Consider the following 24,339-nt stretch of genomic DNA (forward strand, 5'->3'; position numbering starts at 1 on the left):
TTACTGGAGGCTGAGGCAGGAGGATTGCTTGAGCCCACGTGTTCCAGGCTGTAGTACTATGATTGCCCCTGTGAATAGCTACTGCACTCTAGCCTGGGCAACATAGTGAGACTGCATCTCGGGAAACAAAGACAAAAACAAAAAACCAAGGTAAAGAGCTAAGAGAATGGATACATAATATCCCTCAAATGAGAAGACAAACTGGAATACCAGTAAATACAACTGAATACTTGCAATGTGTAATTATCCACAAAGGCCGTTAAAAGAGAATATACTATACAACAAAGTTAATTTTACCTCAGTAAATTGACTAAAAATTGTGTTAGCCTAAGGTATCAATGTCAGTATTGGTTTCTGTTACAGAAAATCATCATGTAAACACTAGAACAATGAATTCTTTATTGAAACAATCTGAAGGCAATACTCAGAAAATGTACCATTATGATGACTTTATGGAAAGATTCAAAGCTGTCCTGTGTGCTGCTATTGTATAATGTTTTATAATTCTCTCTGCCTTGTGAATAGTAAGCAACAGATCTTAGCTCTCAGATGGTGATTGTAGAGTAACCAACAAGTTAATGGGTAATGAGAAAAGTGGAGAACTTTGCACGGAAAGATATGTACACTGATATTCCAAGCAAAGAAATTATTTTTGCTGTTTCAAACATGCGGTTTTTATTCATTTACTCAACAGATTAAGCTATTTCTAACTCTAAGGTTGGTACCAAAAGGGACCAGTATTTATCATTAGAAGAATTACCATTCATTACACAATGGAATATAAGCCTAATGCATAATGGACTTTCACAGTGTGATTGGGTAGAATCCAACGAGACGGCTAATTCACACAATTCTGTTTCACTTACTCTTCTCTCTTACGCCAGATTCATTTGTTGTCATAAGGCCAGTTACAGCAGCACAGTGGGAGGCGGGGTGGAGGTAGGGACAGAAGCGTTATCAGAAACTTCCATGGAAGCACAGTTTTTAAAACTACCCACCAAGAATCCATATGTAGCCTCATTCCAGCCCCTACTCTTGCTCAGACCATAGCAGTAATGACAGAATGGGAGCTATCACTCATTGATAAGAGTAGATTATTCTGTAAGATGACGAGGTCAGTAAAAGCAGTAAATAGGAGTGTGCTTACAACAAAGATGGAATTCACAATTTATGTTGACCTGAATTTAAAAAAAGAAATAGAATTATGGAGGAAAATCAAACTTTTATAACCCCTAGGAAAAAACAGCATCCAGCACAATTGTGAGTGCACAGTGTATACCACAAGAGATGTGAGCTACATGTGGTATAACATGAGAGTATAATGGGCCTGAAGAAGAAAGAAGTGGAGAGATACAGCATTTCATATTACTTTTATTGATTCAGAGGGTACATGTGTAGGTCTGTTACATGGATATATTGTGTGATGGTGAGGTTTGGGCTTCTAGCATACCTGTAACCATAATAGTGAAGATTGTACTCAATAGGCAGTTTTTCAATCTTCATCCTCTTCTCACTCTCCCCGCTTCTGGAGTCCCCAGTGTCTATTATTTCCCTATGTATGTCCATGTGTAATCATTGTTTGGCTCCCACTTACAAGTGAGAACACAGTATTTAATATTATTGGAGGGGGAAAAGGTCCCATACTACACATCTGTTTCAAATAATAAATACATTTGTGGTTTTTCAAAGAATAAGCCCTAATTTCCAAGGCAGACTTCCTAGTCCACAGCTATACCATGAGATGGAAATTTAGATGCTACAGTGATTTGGGTGATTTGCACAGGCATTCTGTATAAATTCAGCAAAAATGAATGTATTTATCAATAATTACAGATAAACTCACGAAGAGTACAGCCAAAGCCCTTTGGAGTATGACATAATTTTGCAATAAAATCAGGTGGTGTACCTAAGGGACAGACTGTAACATACACACTCTTTGAATCCCAGTGACCTCTTCCCAGGGGTTAAATCACAGTAGTCATATCAAATCCAAGAAATATCATCTTCAAATATATTTCAAAAGTCTCAAATGATTAAACCCCATGACCTTGTAATAAATGTAAAATAAATACACAAGGATATCAGTTCTAGGTCTGTCTGCCTCACTCCTTCCCTTCCTTCCACAGTCGTTTTTCAATAATCAACTAAGTTACTGATAAACAGAGGCTAGGTTCTTGGGATACCAAGGTAAGACATGGCCCCTGCCCTCAAGGAGTTCACACTAAGGGGAGAACTACACAGAAACAAATAATTATTTTACAATACACCAAATATATTAACAGAAGTATGAAGTATGTACAAAGACACTGGGGACAAAGAGGAGAAAGTACGTGTGATTTTGTTCCTCACATGACATATTATCATTAAAATGGGATATGAGAATTATGTACTTGGTCATTCAACAAGTACTGACTATGCCCCTCTCATGGGTAAGCACAGTGAAATCACAGTGAGATCAAAATAACCCTTTGGAATTCCAGGGGCACACGACCTTCCCTCATCCCCCTCAAGTACTCAGAGGCCTCCTGCTGCTGACAATGCAGCAGCCTGATAATTAAGAATTTTTTAAGGAATAAATAACTTATATTTTTAACCCAAAACTGAGTTGGACAAGTTTGTGAATAAATATATTAGTTAATAAGGATAAAACATAGTAAATATCTAATCGTTCTAATTACTTTTGAGGGAGGCCAAATATTCTGACTCAATTTCCTGTGATACCTTCCCTCATGCTTAGTTTTTCTACTCTTACCCCCCATCCTATCATGAACTCTAGAGAAATAATACTTGTTACATTTAAGATCATACGGAAAGGCAGTGAGGTTAGAGTGTAACTTCTGGACCCAGATTGCCTGGGTTCAAGTCTGTGTTCTGCTATGTTCTAGCTATGTGGCTCTGGGGAAGTCGGATAACTCTTCTATGTTTCAGTTACTCATCTGTAAATGGAGTCATCAATTAATGCATATAAAACACTTAGATCAATGCTTGGCACATGGTCAGGACGCCCTATAAGCTAGTTAATATTCCTACCATATACATAAAAATAAAAAATCAATAAGCAAATGATAAGAAAGAGTTAATGCAAATAAATTTCATAGCAGAGCTATCTTTTAAACTTCATCAAGAGCATGACTGTATCAAATTCCTAACTATATCAAGTAAGCATTTGACCAATATGAGATTGAAAAATAACGACTATAGCAGTTTGGATTTCATCTATGCTTAAGAAAGAAAGTGTGACTTTGCTGTGGATAAGATACTTTCAAGATGTTGTCTTATTGTTATCTTTGTGGCTAAATTAGTGTTCAGATTAAAGGTGAGAAGGATATAGCGGTTGTTACAACATCATTCACAATTATCTCACAGAAAATTGCTCACACAATATTAGCATCTACATGGTAGTGGAGGTATTTGATATTGAAGACAAAATTTCTTTCAAGTTTCTTTTATTATTTTTTTGAGACAGAGTCTTGCTCTGTTGCCCAGGCTGGAGTGCAGTGTTTTGATCTCTGCTCACTGCAACCTCTGCCTCCTGGGTTTAAGTGACTCTCCTACCTCAGCCTCCTGAGTAACTGGGACTACAAGTGCACACCACCACACCTGGCTAATTTTTGTATTTTTTGTAGAGTCAAGATTTTGCCATGTTGGCCAGATTGGTCTCAAACTCCTGACCTCAAGTGATCCACCTGCCTTGGACTTTCCAAGTGCTGGGATTACAGGTGTGTACCACTGCGCCCGGCCTAGTTTCTTTAAGAGCTTTCCATAAACTGGAAAATCTTCTCTATACATGTGCTGTTGAAAACATTGAACCTAATATTTTCCTGTTAGACTAGTCTTCTGTTTTCCTCTTGTGAAAACAGGAATGCCCGTAACTATCTAAAGGACAAAGAACAGTAGTAGGTTTAACAATTTTCACCCTAAAGCCAAAGTGGGAGTACCTGTAATATTTTATGAATGAAAAACAGGAAGAATTCGATTAGAGCAACGTTTTAGACTCCTTTCTAAGTCACCTCCTGGAGTTTTTAATCAGTCACCTGAGAGTTACTTATTAACTCAAAAACTGCTTAGTCACTGACTGAAAAATGAGGCAGGGAGCAGACCAAAGTCAAGAGTTCAGGGTCAAACTGCAGAGAGCAAAGCACAATGAGTGGATTGGTTTCATCTTTCTCCTCAGTCTTCCATTGCCAGGAAAATGAAGGGACTAGACAGTGTTGGTGGTTCGTAATGTGAACACAATACCAGTTGTATTAGGTGAAGAGACACAAGTCACAGGTTAAAAAGGGCACTTTGTCTCCCTTACTTGATATGTGTATCAAAGCCATGTACCCATACATGTACCATCCTTGGCATCTTTCCTCAGTTTTCTCTTTCACAAGATACCCATACACACAATATATTCTATACCAATGCTCTTCTGGAAGTTCTTTCAGCTTCAAGCTTATCAGAAATAAGAGCACTAGTGAGCATATCTATTTGTTAGTTTTAAGTAATATTTAACTGGCTGGGTGCAGTGGCTGATTCCTGTAATCCTACTTTGGGAGGCTGAGGTGGGTGGATCACCTGAGGTCAGGAGTTTGAGACCGGCCGGCTAACATGGTGAAACCCCGTCTCTACTAAAACACAAACAATAGCTGGGTGTGGTGGTGCACACCTGTAGTCCCAGCTACTCGGGAGGCCAAGGCAGGAGAATTGCTTGAACCCGGGAGGTGGAGGTTGCAGTGAGTCGAGATCCTGCCACTGCACTCCAGCCTCGGTGACACAGCGAGACTCTGTCTCAAAAATAATAATATTTAACTAAGAGAGGTTAATATTTTAGTTACACATTTCTCTCTACTGCTAGAGGATTATATTTGGTTATTACAGTATTTCCCCCTTATCCCTAGAGGATACATCCCAACCCCCCAGCAGATACCTGAAACCACACAGAGTACCAAACCCTACATATACTGTTTTTTCTTATACAAACATACCTATGATAAAGTTGAATTTATAAATTACGCACAGTTAAGGGATCAAAAACAGTAATAATAAAATAGAACAGTTATAACAATATGCTATAATTAAAATTATGTTGTGAATGTGGTCTTTCTCTTAAAACATCTTAAGTACTGTATTCATCCTTCTTGTGATGAAGAAGGGACAAAGTAGAAGAGCATGAGATTGCATCATGCTACTCAGAATGGTGTGCCATTTAAAACTTATGAATTGCTTACTTCCGGAACATTCCATTAAATATTTTTGAACTACAGTTGATTGAGAGTAACTGGGACCAATGGAAAGCAAAACTGCGGATAAGGGGAGACTACTGTGATATTGACCTATTGAATTCAGACTATACAGTTCGGATACGAGCCAGTCTTTTAACATCTTTCTAGTTTATGACTTTCGGTCCCTTCATGATTCTTAATCACTTTCATTCAATTATAAAATACTTATTTTATTAGCTGGGCATGGTGGTGCATGCCTGTAGTCCCAGCTACTTGGGAGGCTGACAGAGGAGGACTGCCTGAGTACAAGAATTCAAGGCTGCATTGAGCTGTGATTGCACCACTGTACTCTAGCCTGGGTGACGGAGCGAGACTCTGTCTCCAGTTTACAATTTGTGTATATATTGTCTCTAATTTACTCTATGTATGTGTGTGTGTGTGTGTGTGTGTGTATTAAGCCCATAACAAATATTTTTGTGCTCTATAAGACAGCTGAAAAAAAATATATTTAAGAGTCTAAGGGCAAGCTAGTCTATCTGGATACTTGTTATAAAAAAGGTAAGGTGTATTGTGAATATGTTGCAATTAATGGACAAATAGTTGCTAGTATCTCTCTGGATTTCAAGGGCCCTCGCTAACCTAACCCCTTAATTTCTCCATTATGATAAAAGATCATATATTATTATATTATGATCTTTTAATATATTAATGTTACTGAAGATCATCATAGTAAAGGCCTACAAAATAGAGACAGGCATTGCTTATGGTGATGGAACAACATTTTGATTTTATTTGTTTTTAATAAACAGTAGGCAAAGGGATATTTTGGTTGTCTAGAAAAAACATGCATTCTCACTTCCTTCCTATTAACCAGCTAGCTTTTGCCTCTTAAACTTCAGCTACAAAAGGGAATCATCCATGAGTTTAATTGTATTGCCAGGTGACAGACAAGAGGGGTCATATGATGAGAAGAGAGGCTGGAAAAGGGAAAAAAAAAGAGGAGCAAGTTCAGATAGGCATGGTGCAGAGGCTAGCACCTGGGTACTGACCTTTGAATTTCTTGCAAGGCAATATAATTTGCTCTTCACACATAAAAGGCTACACTAAAAGAATAAAAGCCTTTTCCCCTCTATGTTCCTGTAAAACTTTATTTATGGACACTGAAATTTGCATATCACATACTTTTCGTGTGTCACAAAATATTTTTCTACTTTTGATGTTTTTCAACGATTAAAACATGTGAAAGCCATTCTTAGCTCATGGGCCGCACAAAAACAGGCAGCAAGGGATTGGCCCTTAGACCAACGTTGGCTGACTGCTGGATGGCAGCATTAGAGCTTGGGTATGAGTCCCACCCCAGGGCTTCCAGGAGAGGGGGCCCAGGCTGATGCCATCTCCACCCCCATTGCTCTAGGCAGGAAGGCAGAGTTGGTGCTGGATGAGGTGCGGCTGCAGATTCTGGCCAGCCCTTCACCAAGGCCGTGGAAGACAAAACCAGCCCTGAGTCCTGGGTGCTTGAGGGGCAGCTGATGAAATCAATGAAGTGGCAGGATGGAGTGGGAGATCAGGGAAGAGGCCTCGAGGGGATGGAGGATGACTGGACAAGGCTTTGGTAGAACTGCAACCCTCTTCACCCTCTCCTGACTCCCCTCTGCTCACCACCGTCTTCAGACCTCCACAGAACTTGACCTACTGGTGGTGGAGGAATTCCAATGAATCCAGGGTGGCCCTGGGTAACCCAGGGCTCAGAGCTCGACTCGGTTGAGGGCAGGAGGCTGGAAGAGATGACCTCCGCTAGTCCCCCCAGACGGTCTAGCCCCCTAAAGCCTGTGATGATCCTTCCACTAGGCCAGACCCACTGACTGCCAGAGTGGGTGCCACCTTCTTCAGGGCTGTGCCAGTTCAGGCCCTTGGGTAGGAATGTGTGCACCGGTGTCTGGACACCCTGTGGGAGGCAGAGGGCCTCTGGTAGAGATGGTCATTCCAGACCTCGGTCAGTATCTCCTTCCCTCTGCAGACCCCCTCCCCCTGCCTGTGTCCTCTGTCCATCTGCCTCCTCCCTTGGGCTCACTGCCTCTACATGACGATCTGAAGCCTGCCTCCTCAGCCTGCCTTGCATCCTCATGGGAGCCCTCCCATGATACATTTTTAATTTATCTTTAAAAATACATTATTTGAAACCAGATTTGTTAGAGCCCATAATCAGTTGAAAAGAAAAGAAAATTCAGATTTGTGTGGGTTTTGTATTTGGTAAAAAGATAATTAAGTAGCTTCTGACAGTGAAATTAGAGTTTTAACTTAGCTGGCATATCATTTATAAAAGAGCCTAACAGGTCTGACACAAAACAGGCCTGCCATAGAAGTTAAAGCCTTTCCTTTGACTCTGCTATATTTATTTTCTAATGGACAAGTATAGAATGGTAAAGATGATAATAATTTAAAAAGATAATAATAACCAATATTTAATTGAATACTTCCTATTCTTATTGATTTAACTATATCGCCTAATTTATTTCTTGCTGCTGCTCTCTGAGGTAAGTACTGTTATTATCCCCACCATAAAGATGAGGCAATTCAGGCACAAGAGTTTAACCTGCTTGCTTGAACAGCTAGTAAGTGGCAGAGCTAGAATTCAAACCCAGGTAGTCTGATTCCACATGCCTTTGCTGTACTGAAAGTACTTAACCCAGTCTGGGCACAAAGTGAGTGCTTTCTATGATCATCATTGCTTTTATTATTATTGGATTTAAGAAAAATATATTGAATGCCTACCCAATGGAGAACTGAGGAATGAACAAAATACACAAGGTCAGTATTCTCATGGAGCATAGAGGTGAGGGAAGGAGACAGATACTATTCAAAGAATTACACCTTGATAGTAGAAATAGATCACTTGAAGGAGAAGAAAATTTCTGAATGGTCTCATTTTAGACCACCAGGTCCTTAAGACTTGTTACTGGATGATCAGAGTATATGCTTCCATTACTTCTATTATCTACTCATCTTAAACTCTGCTGCTTGGTTAAAGTTTTGGAAACTTTACTGTATCAAGTCACTGCCCTGTTCAAAAACCTTTGATGGCTTCCAGTTTTCTAGAGCCTAAGTAGCCACTGTGTGTCATACATACCAAGAAACTCTCATCCCACATTTATAGCAAACATCAGTAACCCATAATGGTGATTTTTTTCTATTTGGTTGTGGTTTTATCAATAAATCAAAAATTGGCACTTGAATTGAAACACTTTGGCCATCCTTGACCTGGTTTGCTGTATAGAAACATTGGTTTTGGACTTAGACAAACTTGGGTTCAAATTTCAGCTCTCTGCCACTCATTGGTGGTGTGATCCTGGCCAAGTCATTTCACTCTCTTAACAAATAAAATGGAGATAATAGAAACTATTCAATAGAGTTTTTACGTAATGCAGGTAAACAATTTAGCATAGTGCCTGGTATATATTGCTTAGTAAATTAAAGTTACTATCTTTATCACCATTGTCATAATGTTCATTATTGCCATGAGAAAGCTTTCCAAAGTCTACACAATCTAGCTCTAATTTACATTTCCAAATTTATCTCCATACTCTACCAAAGGAAGCCTCCACTTCAACTAGAGGAACTCAATGTCTCCTAAAACTAGCCTGCCATGTTCTTTTTCTGTGTATAAACATCTGCCTTATTCTTCAAATGCCATTTCATTAAATTCATGAAATTTCCCTGGCCTCCTTCAGCCACAGTCACACTGCTCTCCATTAAACTCTCATACTTACTGTTTCTAACACTTCATCATACACTATCTGGCAACATTCTCTTATGCTGGTGTTTAATTTTATATTACAATTTAATTTTACATGTCTTTTTATCTTTTCCATCTAAACTCTCAATTCTTCTTTTGTTTCTTTTTTTTTTTTTTTTTTTTTTTTTGAGACAAAGTTTCATTCTGTCACCCAGGTTGCAGTGCAGTGATGTGATCATGGTTCACTGCAACCTCGAACCTCCTAGCCTCAAGAGATCCTCCCACCTCAGCCTCCTGACGAGCTGAGACTTTAAGCACCTGCCTCCATGCTCAGCTAACTTTTTTTTTTTTTTTTTTTTTTTGTCTTTTGTAGAGACATCTCCCTCTGTTGCCCAGACTGGTCTTGAACTCCTGGGCTCAAGTGATCTTCTTGCCTTGGTCTCTCAAAGTGTTGGAATTATAGGTGTGAGCTATTGCACCCAGCCAAATAGGGATAATCACTTTTTATTTTTTGAGACAGAATCTCACTCTGTCACTCAGCTGGAGTAGAGTGGCATGATCATAGCTCATGGCAACTGTGACCTCCCAGGCTCAAGCAATCTTCCTGCCTCAGCCTCTGGAGTAGCTGAGACCACAGGTACATGCCACCACCCCTGGCTAATTTTTCTATTTCTTTAGAGACTGGGCTCACCACTCTCAAACTCTAGAGAGTTTGGCAGTACCACTCTCAAACTCCTGGGCTCAAGTGATTCTCTAACCTCAGCCTCCCAAAGTGTTGGGATTACAGGTGTGAGCCACTGTGCTGGGCAGAAACGTGTATCTTCAAAACAGCACCTGGTGAAATGACTGCACATTCTTATCAATGAATGAATGGAATTTAGATAAAATAACACATGGTAGTTAACTTAAAATTAAGCCATAAAGAGATAAAATTAATTTTCAATTCCTCATGTTACATTAAAGAACTCAATATTATAAAAAAAAAAAAAAAACTCTGGCTTTTTACTTTGAGTTTGAAAATCAGAGGCCCAGCACAGTGGCTCATGCCTGTAATCCCAGCACTTTGGGAGGCCAAGATGGGCAGATCACGAGGTCAGTAGTTCGAGACCAACCTGGCCAACATGGTGAAACTCCATCTCTCTAAAAATACAAAAATTAGCTGGGCATGGTGGTGTGCACCTGCAGTCCCAGCTACTCAGGAGGCTGAGGCAGAAGAATTGCTTGAACCTGGGAAGTAGAGGTTGCAGTGAGCTGAGATTGAGCCAGTGCACTCCAGTCTGGGTGACAGAGCAAGACTCTGTCTCAAAAAAAAAAATCAGAATTTCCTACTTTTGTCCATTAGTCCTAGTTAAATAAATATTTTTTTAAAAAATTTGTGCTTATATATAAGTGTTAAAGAATACTCTATTTCTCCAAATAAGTATAAAGGATTTTTTTCTTTATTTTTTAAATATGTTTTTAAAATTTGTATAATTAAAAAAAAACTTTTTAAAAGAGAGAGACAGGGTCTTGCTGTGTTGCCCTGGCTGGTATCAAACTCCTTGTTTGAAGCAATCCTTCTGCCTCAGCCTCCCGAAGTGCTGGGATTACCACAGCACCTGGCCCAATTTTCTTTAACATAGATAAAATCATCATTTGCGGGACTCAACTAGTTTACATTCCTCTTTGACCTATGAAATGTGATATATGTTTTCCATATCAAGTTTGAATAAAATTATCAAAGACTCCATAAGCAGGTGCAACTTAGCCCAGTTGCTCCCAACCACCAGATGGTGAGGGTCTAGGATGACATTTCACTGCTTTCTGGCAAAATGGGAAAAATGAGGGCAACAAAGCAGTGATGAAGCAAGGGTTGGCAGGAGTAGCCCACCCCAGGGAAGGGACTGTGTTTTCTCACTGACAATGTTTGGAACTGCCTGTTTATGGTGATAATGAAAAGCAGACAAACTGTTAGTGGATTCTATTACTGTTTTAAAATGATCTACAGAACATGCAACGCTGCTCTGCCTGTGTCTGAAGCTGACTGCTTCAACCATCATGCCTTTGGCATGCCATAGCAATAAAGTGAGCTTTAGGGAAAGCTGAATTTATTCAGTTGAAGAGACAGTCCATTATTCTATGATAAAATGCTGTTGGTGATTAAAATGTCCTTTTAAAACAAAACGATGATGATGGGAAACAAATTTTTCTAATGTCTTCATTTGTTCAGTTTTAAAAACTTTATCATTACATCTATCCCCAAAGTGGGTTTTGTTACTGTTTAGTTTTTTTTTTTTGAAATGTTCTAGGTCTGTGAAATCCCAAATCTGACAACAGCTTGACAAAAATTAATCAAGAGAACAACTTGACTTAATGGAGAGTACATTGTGTTTTTTGGCTTAGAACAGTGGCTCTCCAAGTGTGGTACTCTAAACCAATAGCATCAGCACTAACTGGGAACTTGTTAGAATGCAAATTCTCAGGCCCTGTCTCAGGTCTACTGAACTAGACACTCTGGAGTAGAACTCAGCAATCGGTATTTTTAAAAAGCCCAGCCAGGCATGGTGGCTAACACCTGTAATTTCCAACAGTTTGAGAGACCACGGTGGGAGGACTGCTTGAGCCCAGGAGTTCTAGAGCAGCCTGGGCAACACAGGAGACCCTGTCTCTACAAAAAAAAAAAAAAAAAAAAAAATTTGGGGGGCATGATGGTACATGCCTGTGGTCCTAGCTGCTAGGGAAGCTGAGGAGGGATCACCCGAGCCTGGGAGGTCGAGGTTGTAGTGAGCTGTGATCATGCCACTGCATTCCAGCCTGGATGACAGAGTGAGACTCTGTCTCAAAAAAATTAAAAAAATAAAAAATTAACAAGCCATCCAGGGAATTGTGCTACTGTTTGAGAACCATTTCCCAGGGAATAGGTAGAGAAGATGCAAAAAGGGCTGAGACAAAATGCCTGGAGATTCTTAAATGCCCCCTATAAGGTCACTTTTAGTCCAATGATTGTGTCTATTTATTTTATATGTATTTTCCATAGTTATTAATTAACCAATTTATCCAAAATAAATTAATCTAAAATAATCCTAGTGTCTTTGGCAAATGATTTTATAAGTGCCTATATAAAGTGGGATAAATCATATTAAATATAGTCCTTAAGTCATTAAGCTTGTTACTTTTCAGATTCAGAAGGCAGCCTGTCTGAAGAAAGGTGGAGCTGGCACTGTACTTGAGAAACAGAAAGACCTGTGAACCTGTAACTCCCTGTGAATCTAGCACTGAACATATGCCCCCACTATGATGGGATATAGGAGGGAATGTGAAATTGCTCCTTATCCAAGATTCTTTTATCTGAGAAAACACCAATGCTGATGAAATACTAACTGGGTCATAAAGAATTACAATTTGATAGCTTAAGATCTCTTATATTTTCATGATGTTTTTATGATGAATGTAGAGACTTCTGAAATATCAGGTTTGAGAAGGAAGAAAAGAATCCATGCAAACCATTCGCTTTCCACATGCACATATTTCAGGTTTTACTTGAATAAACAGCAATGAAAGAAGATGCTGGTGGAAGTGGCCTTTTTAATTGATACATAATAATTGTTCACATTTTTGGGATGCTGTAGTGGACTTTTCTGGCAACTGGCAGGTGGAAGGAACGGAGAGATGTGGTACTTGAAAGTGGGGCTCACTCTGATCAGGTCATTGAGACATTTCAGGCATATAAAAAGAGAGAGGGTATGGAGGTACTGTCGCCATTCATGATATATTCCCACATGCGTTTACTCAACAGACTAAAAGCCTGCAATATGTTAGCAGCTGGAGATATAAAAGTCCCTGATAAGCCCAGGCTCTCAAGACACTTACACAACCCACAGGGAGAACGACAAGACTGGGTCCCCTATACACCTCTGAGCCACATGACCATGCTAAATAGCGAGTGCAGATTTGATCAACCTGCATATAACTCTTTTAAGCTGCAAGAAACCCAGGGCCTCTGCCCTTGTTACCCTCAGCATCCATGCAATGCATGCATGCCACATATCTCAGGCCTCTCCTCCTCCCTGGGAGGGCAAACGGCAGCCTCAACATTGAGACTTCGCCCCCAAAAATCTGGGTAATCAATCAGGTCATGGTTGGCTGCTTCCAGAGAAGCCAAAGATTCCCCCATTCAGAGACTGGAACTCCCTTGGAAGTGTAACAACCCTTGGCTACAGTTAAATCCATCTAGAGAGGCTATAGATCCCTTCAAAGTTAAGAGGCTGCTGCTGCTTCCAACTGTCAGTCAGGTCCTGAAAACAAAACAATCCCTTTGCTGGCCTGCTCACAGGGTCTCGGCTTTCCTCAAAAGCAGAACCAAAGCCGACTTCTGAAAAGTCTGGTGTATGATGCTTCTTTTGGGAAGTATCTGTTCATGTCCTTTGCCCACTTTTTAATGGAGGATTTTTTTTAAAATTTTTTTTTGGTAAATTTAAGTTTCTTATAAATGCTGGGTATTAGACCTTTGCCAGATGCAGAGTTTGCCCAAATTTTCTCCCATTCTGCAGGTTGTCTGTTTACTATGTTCATAGGTTCTTTTATAAGTTTAAAAAATGTCTGGTGTGCCCCTACTCACTGGGACACTGGTTTCTTAATGCTAGTTTAACCATCAGCCATATCAGAATATCATAATCACCTGCAACATAAAATACAGTAGTGTCCCCTTATAAGTGAGGAATATGTTCCAGTTCCCCCAGTGGATGCCTGAAACTGTGGATAGTACCAAACTCTATCTATACTATGTTTTTCCATATATATGAGATAAAGTTTAATTTATAAATTAGGCACTGTAAGAGATTAACAATAAAATAGCATAATTATAACAATAGACTATAATATTTCATCATACTACTCAGAACAGCATACAATTCGAAACTTTTTAGTTTTTAATTTTTCCAACCTGCTCTTTAAGGTACCATACAATTTAAAATTTATAAATTGTTTATTTCTGGAATTTTCCATTTTATATTTTTAGACCATGGTTTACCATGGGTAACCGAAAATGGGGAAAGTGAAACCACGAATAAGGGGGCTCTCTTCTATAGATACAAGAAGCTCATACCAGACCTCCTTAACCAGAATCTTCTATAATAGGGCTCTAGGCTTACATAGTTTTAAAAAAAACTCCATAGGTGATTTTAATGCAAGCCATTGATTGGGAACCGCTGCACTAGGATGGTAGTTCTCAAATTTCCTGGGCATCAGAAGCACCTGGAGGGCTTGTTAAAGCACAGACTCCTGGGTCGAACCCCCAGAGTTTCTAAGTCAGCTGGCCTACAGTGGACCCCGAGAATTTCATTTCCCCTAAGTTCTCAGGTGATGCAGCTGTTCTGGAGCAGGGAGGACATGTAAGAACCACCGCACTAGGGATCAGCGGGGGCCAGTTCTATTGGAAGCCTGTTTACTAGCTAAATACCTCTTGTTGACCACCTGGAGAAGACACTGCTTTTTACCTATCCAGCATTCATTCTCCCTTTCTTCTAATAGTATCTTGATTTTTGCTAGCGGGAGCAATGTTCCCAACTAACAGAACTACATTTACTCACTTCCTTTCTAAAAAGGGGTGGCCACAGTACTAAATACCAACAACAAAAAAAATCATAACCAGAAGCTGTTGGGTGAGGGCTCTGGTTTTTGGAAAAGCTTAAAGGTGGGCAAGGGAGGAAGTATTAGCTCAGCTGGCATTCTTCCCCTTTTGCCCTCACTCTTCTTTCTTTATGCCTGGAAAAAAGAAGTGATAACTCAAGTTCTGACAATCATTCTGTGGCAACAAGGCAAAAAGCACATACTGAAGATGATGAGAGTACCAAGGAGAAGGAGACTGGGTGACTGATGGTATTATGCAGCTGCCATACCAGTCCCACAGGCCTACCTTCAGATCTCAAATTATGGGGCGGAAAAATAAAAGTTCTCATTTTTAAAGATTATTTTAGGGTCTCTATTTACTAGTGACCAGAAAATTTATTATTGTCACACCCCAACCCACCAAAATGGAGGCCATTATAGTCACCTCTTTTCTCCCATCCTGCTGTTCTCACATGGCTCTGAGATTCTTCCTCCCTTCCCCAATCTCCAACTATTCCTATTGCTTTCTGCAGAACTTCAGTGCCATTGTAAAACTCCCTTGAAACTTGAATCTCTTCATAGGCCTCTTAGCCTTAAGTGAAACTTGGATATCCCCTAAGGGCATCAATTCCTTAGAGTCCTCAAGAGAAGCATCTCTGGCCAGGAGGGTAGGAACAGTTCTATCCTCTGTCCCAGTGCTACTTTAAGACCTCCTCCCCTTATATATGAACTCCTGACTTTTTGAGAGTTATGCCATCTGGCTAGACTTTTTCTCCTTGTTGCTGTCACACCTTTGGTTCACAAACTTCCCTCGTTTGTGAAAGACTTCAGACTTTGAGCCACCATTTTCCTCTCCACCCTGCCTCCTAACCATGATCTGAGGTGATTTCAATGCCAATCAACATGAAAGCTTCTCTCAGTTCGTAGACTTACATATGTCTAGTAACTGATACTGATCTCCACTCCACACTGGCTACCTCCTTCCACACCCTGAACCATATCATCCTTTACCACGGAAAGCTCCACTTCTGAAGTGTACCATGACACAGCTCTTTCCCTGTTATTCCTGGGGTCTCTGTAGGTACCTCAGAAAAGCATTCGGTCCCTTGGCCCATCTACTTTCTCCCTTTCTTCAAGCACCTCCTGTCATCACATCTTTCCTTGTTTATAACTTTAACTACAGTTGCTAACATCCTCAATTATCTTTCCTCATCATACCCTCCTGTAAAAACCTCACCCCTGGGCCAAACTGTTCACCAGAAAACAATAACACCATAATACATGTGATCTCCTAAGTCAACTGAATTGTAAATGCAACCCATAAATGTATATTCTGTCATAAGCACTTTCTCCATGACCACTTCAAACTTTGTCTACTATCTCTTATTCAAGACTCCTGGTGCCAGATGTTTTGGAATTTACAATAATAATCTGGAATACATAGTATATATTATATAATACTCCACAGGGTCTGGGAAGTCACTCATCATCAAATATATTAGCATTTTTACAGCAGTGTGAAAAGTCACACTAAATAGGTTAAATAAAAATGATATACATTAAATGTTTTGTCAAGCTACTGAAACAAAACTGTTTAATACACAACTTGATATAAGATCAGGTTAGGCTTTACCATTACACTTATGAAAAAACTTTGGTTTTCAGACATTTTTAGATTTTTAGATCACAGATAAAGATGGTACTATCATGTTTGCTTGCGGATAGGCATTAGTCTGGATTCATTCCCACAGGCTACCCTTCACATCCAGTTAGTCTCTGAGGCTGGCTGTTCTACCTCACTAAATGTCTTTTGAAGTTCACTGCTTCTGGCTATCCCTTCTGCCATAGTAATTCAGGAAACCACAATTTTCTCCTGAATTACCTTAATAGACTTCTACCTAGTCTCCGTCCCTCTAGACTCCACCCACTTGTTTCCCCTGCCCGACCCCAGGGCCCTTTGATCTGTTCTCTACACTGCAGCCAGAGTGACCTCTATAACACAGATATGATTGTGCTATTCCCCTGAGTAAAGCATTTATTTGGATCCCTAATGGCCTCAAGATGAAGTTCAGTTGTCTTAATATGACTTTACAAGCCCCCTGCTGACTTTTCCAGCTTTATCTCTTGCCATTTTCTACCTCCTGGGCAAAGCCCCAGTCTTACTGCACTATTTTTAGATCTCTAAGAGAAAGTTGTTTGCTTTTGTATTTGGACAAGTTGTTCCCTCTTTGACAATGTACTAGTAAAAATCACAACTCTTCTTCTTTCAAGATAGAAACTAAAACTAAAGATAAATTATGAGTGTCAGTATGTGCAGAGGCCTGTGTTAATCATGGCCAAGAAAATGGGGCCTGTCCAATCATCTTAGTCACCCTGCACCTATGTTTATTTCTGATTAATCCTGGATTCACTATTTTTTCCCCCAGAGTATACCAGAATAAGAATGCATGCAGAAATAATTATGTATCCAAATTCAGATTTGTTTAGATCAACCACTTATGAAACTGACTTTGCAAAGATTATGACAGTGAGAGGAGTCTAGCATAGCTGACTCCGCCTTGCTTCTGGCCTCACGGGCTGGCTGTCTTCACTCTTCCCTGGGTGTCAGCCAAGCTCACCATGAGAGGAACTTAGTCTATAGTTTAACCTGAAAGCAAGAACTAACCCCTTCCTGGCTCAGGAACTGAAAACTGCCTTTGTAAAACTAATGAAAAGTTGCAAGATTAAGATTATGGGAGCGGCCTGAACGCTGCTAAAATGTAGACGTAGGTTCTATAGTGCTTTACTGCTCAGGGGTCATGTGGTCCAGAGGTCACAAGATTTGTGATTTCCCCAACTGATCCCGTAGATAACATCACTATCATAAAACCTAAGACTGGTCTTTTGAGATGTTTTTTAGATGTGCATTCCAGCAGCCGATGGACCTCACGTGGACCCTGACTTATGACTCACCTGATCCTGTGGCCCCACCCAGAGGTAGACTCAGCACAAGACGACCGTTTTCTACATCTCTATGGTTTCATCCCCAGTCAGTCAGCAGTACCCACTTCCTAGCCCTTGCCCACCAAACTGTCCATAAAAACCTTAATCTTTGATCCTTTGGGGAGACTGATTTGAGTAATAATTCCATCTCTTATGTGGGTGGCCTCTTGTCAATTAAAATGGTAACTTCAATAACACAGTCTTGGTGAATTGATTTTCTCTGTGCAGGGGGCAGGAACAACCTGTTGGGCAATTACACTTATACATACAATTAAATATTTTATATGCTTCTTAAAATTTTATAATCACAAATATGATATCACCAAGTTATAGAACATTTAGACAAAAAAAAAACCAGGAAAGACCCATGTTTTCATCATCCTATAAAATATTTGCTATACATAACTGTCTCCTGAAAGGTAAGCTCTGTGAGGATAACAGCCTCATGTATTCTATTTACGGCTGTGTCCTCAGTGAAGTGCTTTAATGTTTAAAAAATATAAATACAGGCCAGGCATGGTGACTCTCATCTGCAATCCCAGAAAGTTGGGAGGCTGAGGCTGGAGGATTGCTCAAGCCCAGGAGTTCAAGACCAGCCTGGGCAACATGATGAGACACCATCTTTACTAAAAAAAAAAAAAAAAAAAAAAAATTATTTGGGCATGGTCACACAGCCTATAGTCCCAACCTCTCGGGAAGCTGAGGCAGGAAGATTGCTTGAGCCCAGGAGGTGAAAGCTGCAGTAAGCCATGATCACGACATTGCAATCCAGCCCAGGAGACAGGGTGAGACCTTGTCTCAAAATAATAATAATAATAAAAGTACCTAAATGAATGATTGACGTATCATTTTGGTATACTGAATTAAAATGTGAACATACTTGAATTTTCTACCATATACCCATTTAGCAACATTGAGGTTCTCAATTTTAGTACACGCAAAGTTTTGGTTGTTCCCGTAAGAGAAAATCAGAAAAAGAAGGTCCTTGGAAAAGACCACAGGTTTGGAGGTAAAGCGAAAGGCAAAGAAGTAGATATTTTTTCCCCACATACAATGATTCCCAAAGATATGTTTTTCAATGAATCCTGGGGAAAGATGAAGGAAGCAAGGAGAAAGTAAAACTGACTCTCAGAAGTATCACTGGTGACATGAGTGAGATGACAACTGACACTGAAGTGGAGAAGAGGGGAGGCGTACACGAGGTTGAGTCATAACATCACAAAGGCATCATTCATTTTCATAGACAAGAGCCAACAAATGACTTCTTGTATGAGTAATGTATGCCATACAGCAAAATAAATTTGCCAGTATCTTGTTAGAACTGTAGGTGGAAGCCATCTAGAAAAATTTCTGATGAGCCAAGGGATAAATGGACCAATTAAATTAGAATCTCTACTTGTTATCTTTAAAGGTGTTAAGGTCATGAAAGTCAAGGAAAATTTCAGAAACTGATCTAGATTGAAAGAGACTAAGGAGAAAACTAAATGCAATGCATGGTCCTGACCTGGATCCTTCTGCTAACAAAGAACCTTATTGAGACAACTGGTGAAATCTGAATGGAGTCTAAGGATTAGATGGTAGTAATGAATGAATGTTGATTTCCTTATTTGGATGCTTGTAATGTGATTATGTAAAAAAAAAAAAAATGCCCTTTTATGTTAAAAATACACACTGAAGGATTCAGAAGTATGCACATTATGTTGATGACGTACTCTCAAATATTCGTAAAAAAGTTTATTGTATTGTACCCGCAACATTTCTAAAAGTTTAAAATCGTTTTAAAAAATTAGAATCTTGGCCAGGCACAGTAGCTCATGCCTGTAATCCCAGCACTTTGGGAAGCCAAGGCGGGTGGATCACAAGGTCAGGAGATCAAGACCATCCTGGCTAACATGTCAAAACGCTGCCTCTACTAAAAATACAAAAAATTAGCCGGGCATGGTGGTTTGCACCTGTAGTCTCAGCTACTTGGGAGGCTGAGGCAGGAGAATAGCTTGAACCTGGGAAGCAGAGGGTGCAGTGAGTCGAGATTGCACCACTACACATCAGCCTGTGCAACAGAGCGAGACTCTGTTTCAAATAAAATAAATAAATAAATAAATTAGTATCTCTGGGGGTGAGTGTGGACATCAGTATTTAAAAAACTGGCTAGGTGATTCTGACGTGCAACCAAGGCTAGGAAACACTGTTACAGAGTCTTCATCATCACCAGAGAAAAAAGGTGACGTACTTTTTCAATGAGTGCAAAAAATATAATTTATTTAACTAAACTCTTCCTTCCTTTCTTTCAAAAATCACTTATTGAAGAGCTTTTATATGCCAGGCAAGAGAAAATCTCTTCCCTATGTGTATTCACAGTCTCACACGAGCAAACAGACACTGTGCTGTAATAGTATAACAATAATAACTACTATCATTTGTTGAGCAATCACTATTTGCTAGGCACAATGCTATTTGATGGGGCAGGTACTGTTACCTTCGTTTTACAGAGTGAGGAAACCTATGCACAGTGACATGAGTAACTTGCCCAGGTGTAGAGAGCTATTTTGAGTCTTGTCTACACCACTATAGTATAGGAAGGCAAAGTGCTGTGAAAACACACGTACGGACTGATGCAGACTATGGGTGCCATAGAAGGTTTCTTAGAGGAGGGAAGGTGGGATATATCTGTAAATATGCATATGATTTCCATTGTTAATGATCACAAATACTCCTTCCATGAACATCTGTGCAGGTAACTTTCCATTTTGTAGTCCTGCTGCCACTCTCTTCCTTTGCTTAGATTCTAAGAAGTAGAATTCTGGGACAAAAGTTATAGAAATACTCCAAGGCTTTCAATATGTTATGCCCATAGTTGTCACCAGCTTTATGAGGGTATCTACTTTACTATAGCATTGCCAGCAGTGGGCATTATTACTTCAAAAATTCTTTGCCATTAATAGAAAACTAGTATTTGATTACTCAGCTGAACATTTTTCCATCAATGCTGTCTTTAACACAGAAATTTAAGATCTTTATAGTTACAACCAGCAGAGTATAAGAGAACATTAACAGTGAAAGAACATTCTAGAACGTCTCATATTATAAATACCATAATTTATTCCTATAATCACAAAATTGACTGGGTCACAATTAGCAATATTCAAAGAAAACAAATTTCGGTATTCATGCTAAGATCTTTGACCTCTCAAACTTACTATGAATTCTAGGAGTACAGCAGAAATGAGTTGTTTGATCCTATCACAATCCAGCAAGTAAAACATGTTCTATAACTGTTTGCTATAAAAATAAATAAATAAATAAAATAACGGATAATGACAAAATATAAACTGAAGCCATACTTTCTGAGAGAAGTAGCATGTTCCCCTCTTTCTCTTCTGGCCATATAAATAGGATAACAATATATTCCAGTTTGCATGTGACAGTTCCGGTTTATGCCTCTTGTCCTAACATCTTTTCTGATTAGAGCTGCCTTTTGAAGTGTGCTTAATTGGGCAATAAATTTTATGGTTACTCTGCATCTACAGGATGTCCCCCTAATGAAGAGCTGATCTTAGGAACAAAGTGCTCACTGATCAGACAACTTGTCTTTGTGTCACTCGGATTTTCACTTTGAAGACCTATAGCCAGACACCTCATTTGGCTTTTACGTATTTTCATAGTATTTTATCATCTGAAGCCAAATAATAATCTGAAAGTAGTTAATTGATAAGGGCATCCTTGACTATATCAGCACTCTTTATTTCATTTTATTGATAAAAGAAGTGAGGCATGGAAAGAAAATGTGGCTTATTCAAGCTCACATCAAGTAAAATAATCAGCCATATGAGAGGAAGCTACTGAAGCTCTAACTTCTGATTTTTGATTAATAATCTAAACCACACAGTCATTAGTATGCAATGAAATCTCCAGTGTAGTTAGATCAGAAAAAATTCAATCATTTAGTAAATGGCTTTACAAACTACAGGCAGTAATAATCTATTTCAAACGAGATGAGCAATATCACAGGCATACCTTAGATAATGCTTTTTCCTTTTTCTTTTTTTTCCCTCAGTCCCCCTTGGATAATATTTTTAATGAGTATAAATTTCATAGTTAATAATATTTCAGTCTTATTGAGTAAAAGTCTCTGTTCAAACCTAGTTGACAGGTCCAAGCTATCAGAAGGTGAGGAAATATTTATAAAATAAGTGAAAATTTTAAATAAACATTAATCTTTTTGGTTATTAAAAAATAAAGCTTGTTACATTTTTACATTTCACAAGTATGTCTAAATTTCATACAAAGATGCACAATAGATAAGATTTTACAAATATCTTGGACTATATCAGAAAATGTTAATGGAGCTAATGAAGTCACTTCCTATAACAACAACAAAGAAACATGGGGATAAATTTAATAGACTATGACTAAGAACCATATGAAAAAAAGTGACTCTACTGCTTGCATAAAAGGAGAGGCATACCATATATGAAGTTGGAGAACCTCACTATTACAGATATGACATTTCCATATAATTTATAAACATATTGTAACATCAGTCAAGATCCCATTTGCATTTTGTAGGGGTGGAGTAAAGACCTCGGTAAAAAATCATTTAAAGTTCATTCGGAGGTTGGCTGGGCGTGGTGGCTCATGCCTGTAATCCCAGCACTTTGGGAGGTGGGTGGATTGCCTGAGGTCAGGAGACCTCAGGCGAAACCTCATCTCTACTAGAAGTACAAAAAAAACCTCATCTCTACTAGAAGTACAAAAAAAACCTCATCTCTTCTAGAAGTACAAAAAAAACCTCATCTCTTCTGGAAGTACAAAAAATTAGCTGGGCGTGGTGTACGCACCTGTCACCCCAGCTATGCAGGAGGCTGAGGCTGGAGAAATGCTTGAACTCAGGAGGCGGAGGTTGCAGTGAGTCAAAATCGCACCACTGCACTACAGCCTGGGTGACAGAGCGAGACTCCCTCTCAAAAAATAAATAAATAAATAGATAAAATAAAGTTCATTTGGAGGAATACATTTTAGGGACTAACCAAGAACACTTTTGTAAAGTATAAATAAGCTATAATAATAAAAACAGTATTTTGCTGGCACAGATCAATGGAATAAAACAGGAAGTTCAGAAACAGGCAAGGATGTATATAAGTATTCAATAAATGAGAAAGAACAATGAAAGGATGGAAGGATTTAACAAATTTAGCCATGGATTTAGCCATTTAAATAAAATGTTTATTATTAATAAACAATATTGTGATAGCTGGCTAAATCCATACCTCACACGATATGTCTAATAAATTCCAGGTGGACTGAACATTTCAATGTATGAAAATGAAAACAAAATATTTGGGGAAGGCTTTTCTATGTACAACTTCCAGGACATAATTTTTTTTTTAAGACTAATAGATTTGTTCACATAAAACATAATACTCATTAAAATAAATGTGTATTAAGGATATCAGCCATTTTTCTGTCATTTATAGTATAATTACTTATATTTATTTCTTTTTAAGTTTCATTTAGCTTATTTTGACACAAAAATTTTAAAATCTATAAGAAGTTAAAAAAATAAAATTTGTATTTACAGTTTCCTTCTCGGATTTCGGTGTAGAAATGACTTTCTTAACCCTAAACCAGACCTATTTTCACTTATATTTTTCTCAGAATTCTTTCATTGTTTCATATTTTATGTTAATTTAAAATATGAGAGATAAATATGGCTCTGTCTCATATTAGTTGTCTGGCTTGGGGATGTTACTTAACCTCTCTGAGTCTCAATTTCAGTTTCCTAAAAAAAACAGATATAACAAATACCAGCCTATTGGAATTGCTATGGCAATGAAAAGAAATCATTTATACAACACATGTGTCATGGTAGAATCTGGTTAATAAAGGTGACCAAAATGTTAGCTATCACTTTTAGTGCTATTGTTACAGTCAGTAGCTAGTCGGGTATGAGCAGGGCAGGAAAGGGCTCCCATACCTCACACCAGGAGTATCGGGAGACCATCAGATGATGGTCAGGTGGTTGTTAACTATCTCGCTGAAGTAATAATTGATCACAGCTGGCACCAGGGAAAGGCGGTCTCTTAGTAGATCGAAAACAACTAAAACTGGTGACGAGTGGCTTCCCAGTAAGATCTCAGGAGTTGGGCGAGTGGTCAGAAGTAATGCAAGACCCTGGAGGTATGCCACCATATAAAAACCCCAAGTCAAAAGGTCAAGCCATACACTTGTCTTTCAAGTCACCTGCTTGGCCCTCTTCCAAGTGTACTTTCCTTTCTTTTGTTCCTGCTGTAAAGCTTTTAAGTAAACTTTCACTGCTGCTCTAAAACTTGCCTCAGTCTCTCCTTCTGCCTTATGCTTCCTCAGTTGGATTCTTTCTTCTGAAGAGGCAAGTACTGAGGTTGCTGCAGACCCCTATGAATTTGCCATGGGTAACACTATCACACTGTATATTAGACTCCTCCCCCGCCCTTTTAGAGGCAAAGTCTCACTATGATGTCCAGGGTGGAGTGCAAGGGCTATTCACAAATGCAATCATAGCACACCATGGCCTTGAACTCCTGGCCTCAAGCAATCCTCCCACTTAAGCCTCCCAAGTAGCTGGGACTCCAGGTGAATGCCACTGAGCCTGGCTGGACTTCTTAATTTCATTGGAAAACAGTTGACCCTTGAACAGTGCGGAGGTATGGGGTACCTATCCCCTGCACAGTGGAAAAATCTACATATAACTTGATTCCCCAAGAGCTTAACTACTAATGCTGTTGACCGGGGGCTTCACTATTAACAAAAAGTCGATTAACACGTAAATAGACTAGTAATTACCTATATGTTACG

General features: G+C 39.2%; 1 protein-coding gene across 8 annotated transcripts in view; it reads right to left on the bottom strand.

Moving 5' to 3' along the window:
- Positions 1–24,339, bottom strand: part of NME7 (NME/NM23 family member 7) — a 207,820-nt gene that overhangs the window by 12,863 nt on the left and 170,618 nt on the right. The window lies entirely within an intron of this gene.

The sequence above is a fragment of the Macaca fascicularis genome, chromosome 1 (assembly GCF_037993035.2).
Source record: "Macaca fascicularis isolate 582-1 chromosome 1, T2T-MFA8v1.1".
NCBI classification, from domain to species: Eukaryota; Metazoa; Chordata; class Mammalia; order Primates; family Cercopithecidae; genus Macaca; species Macaca fascicularis.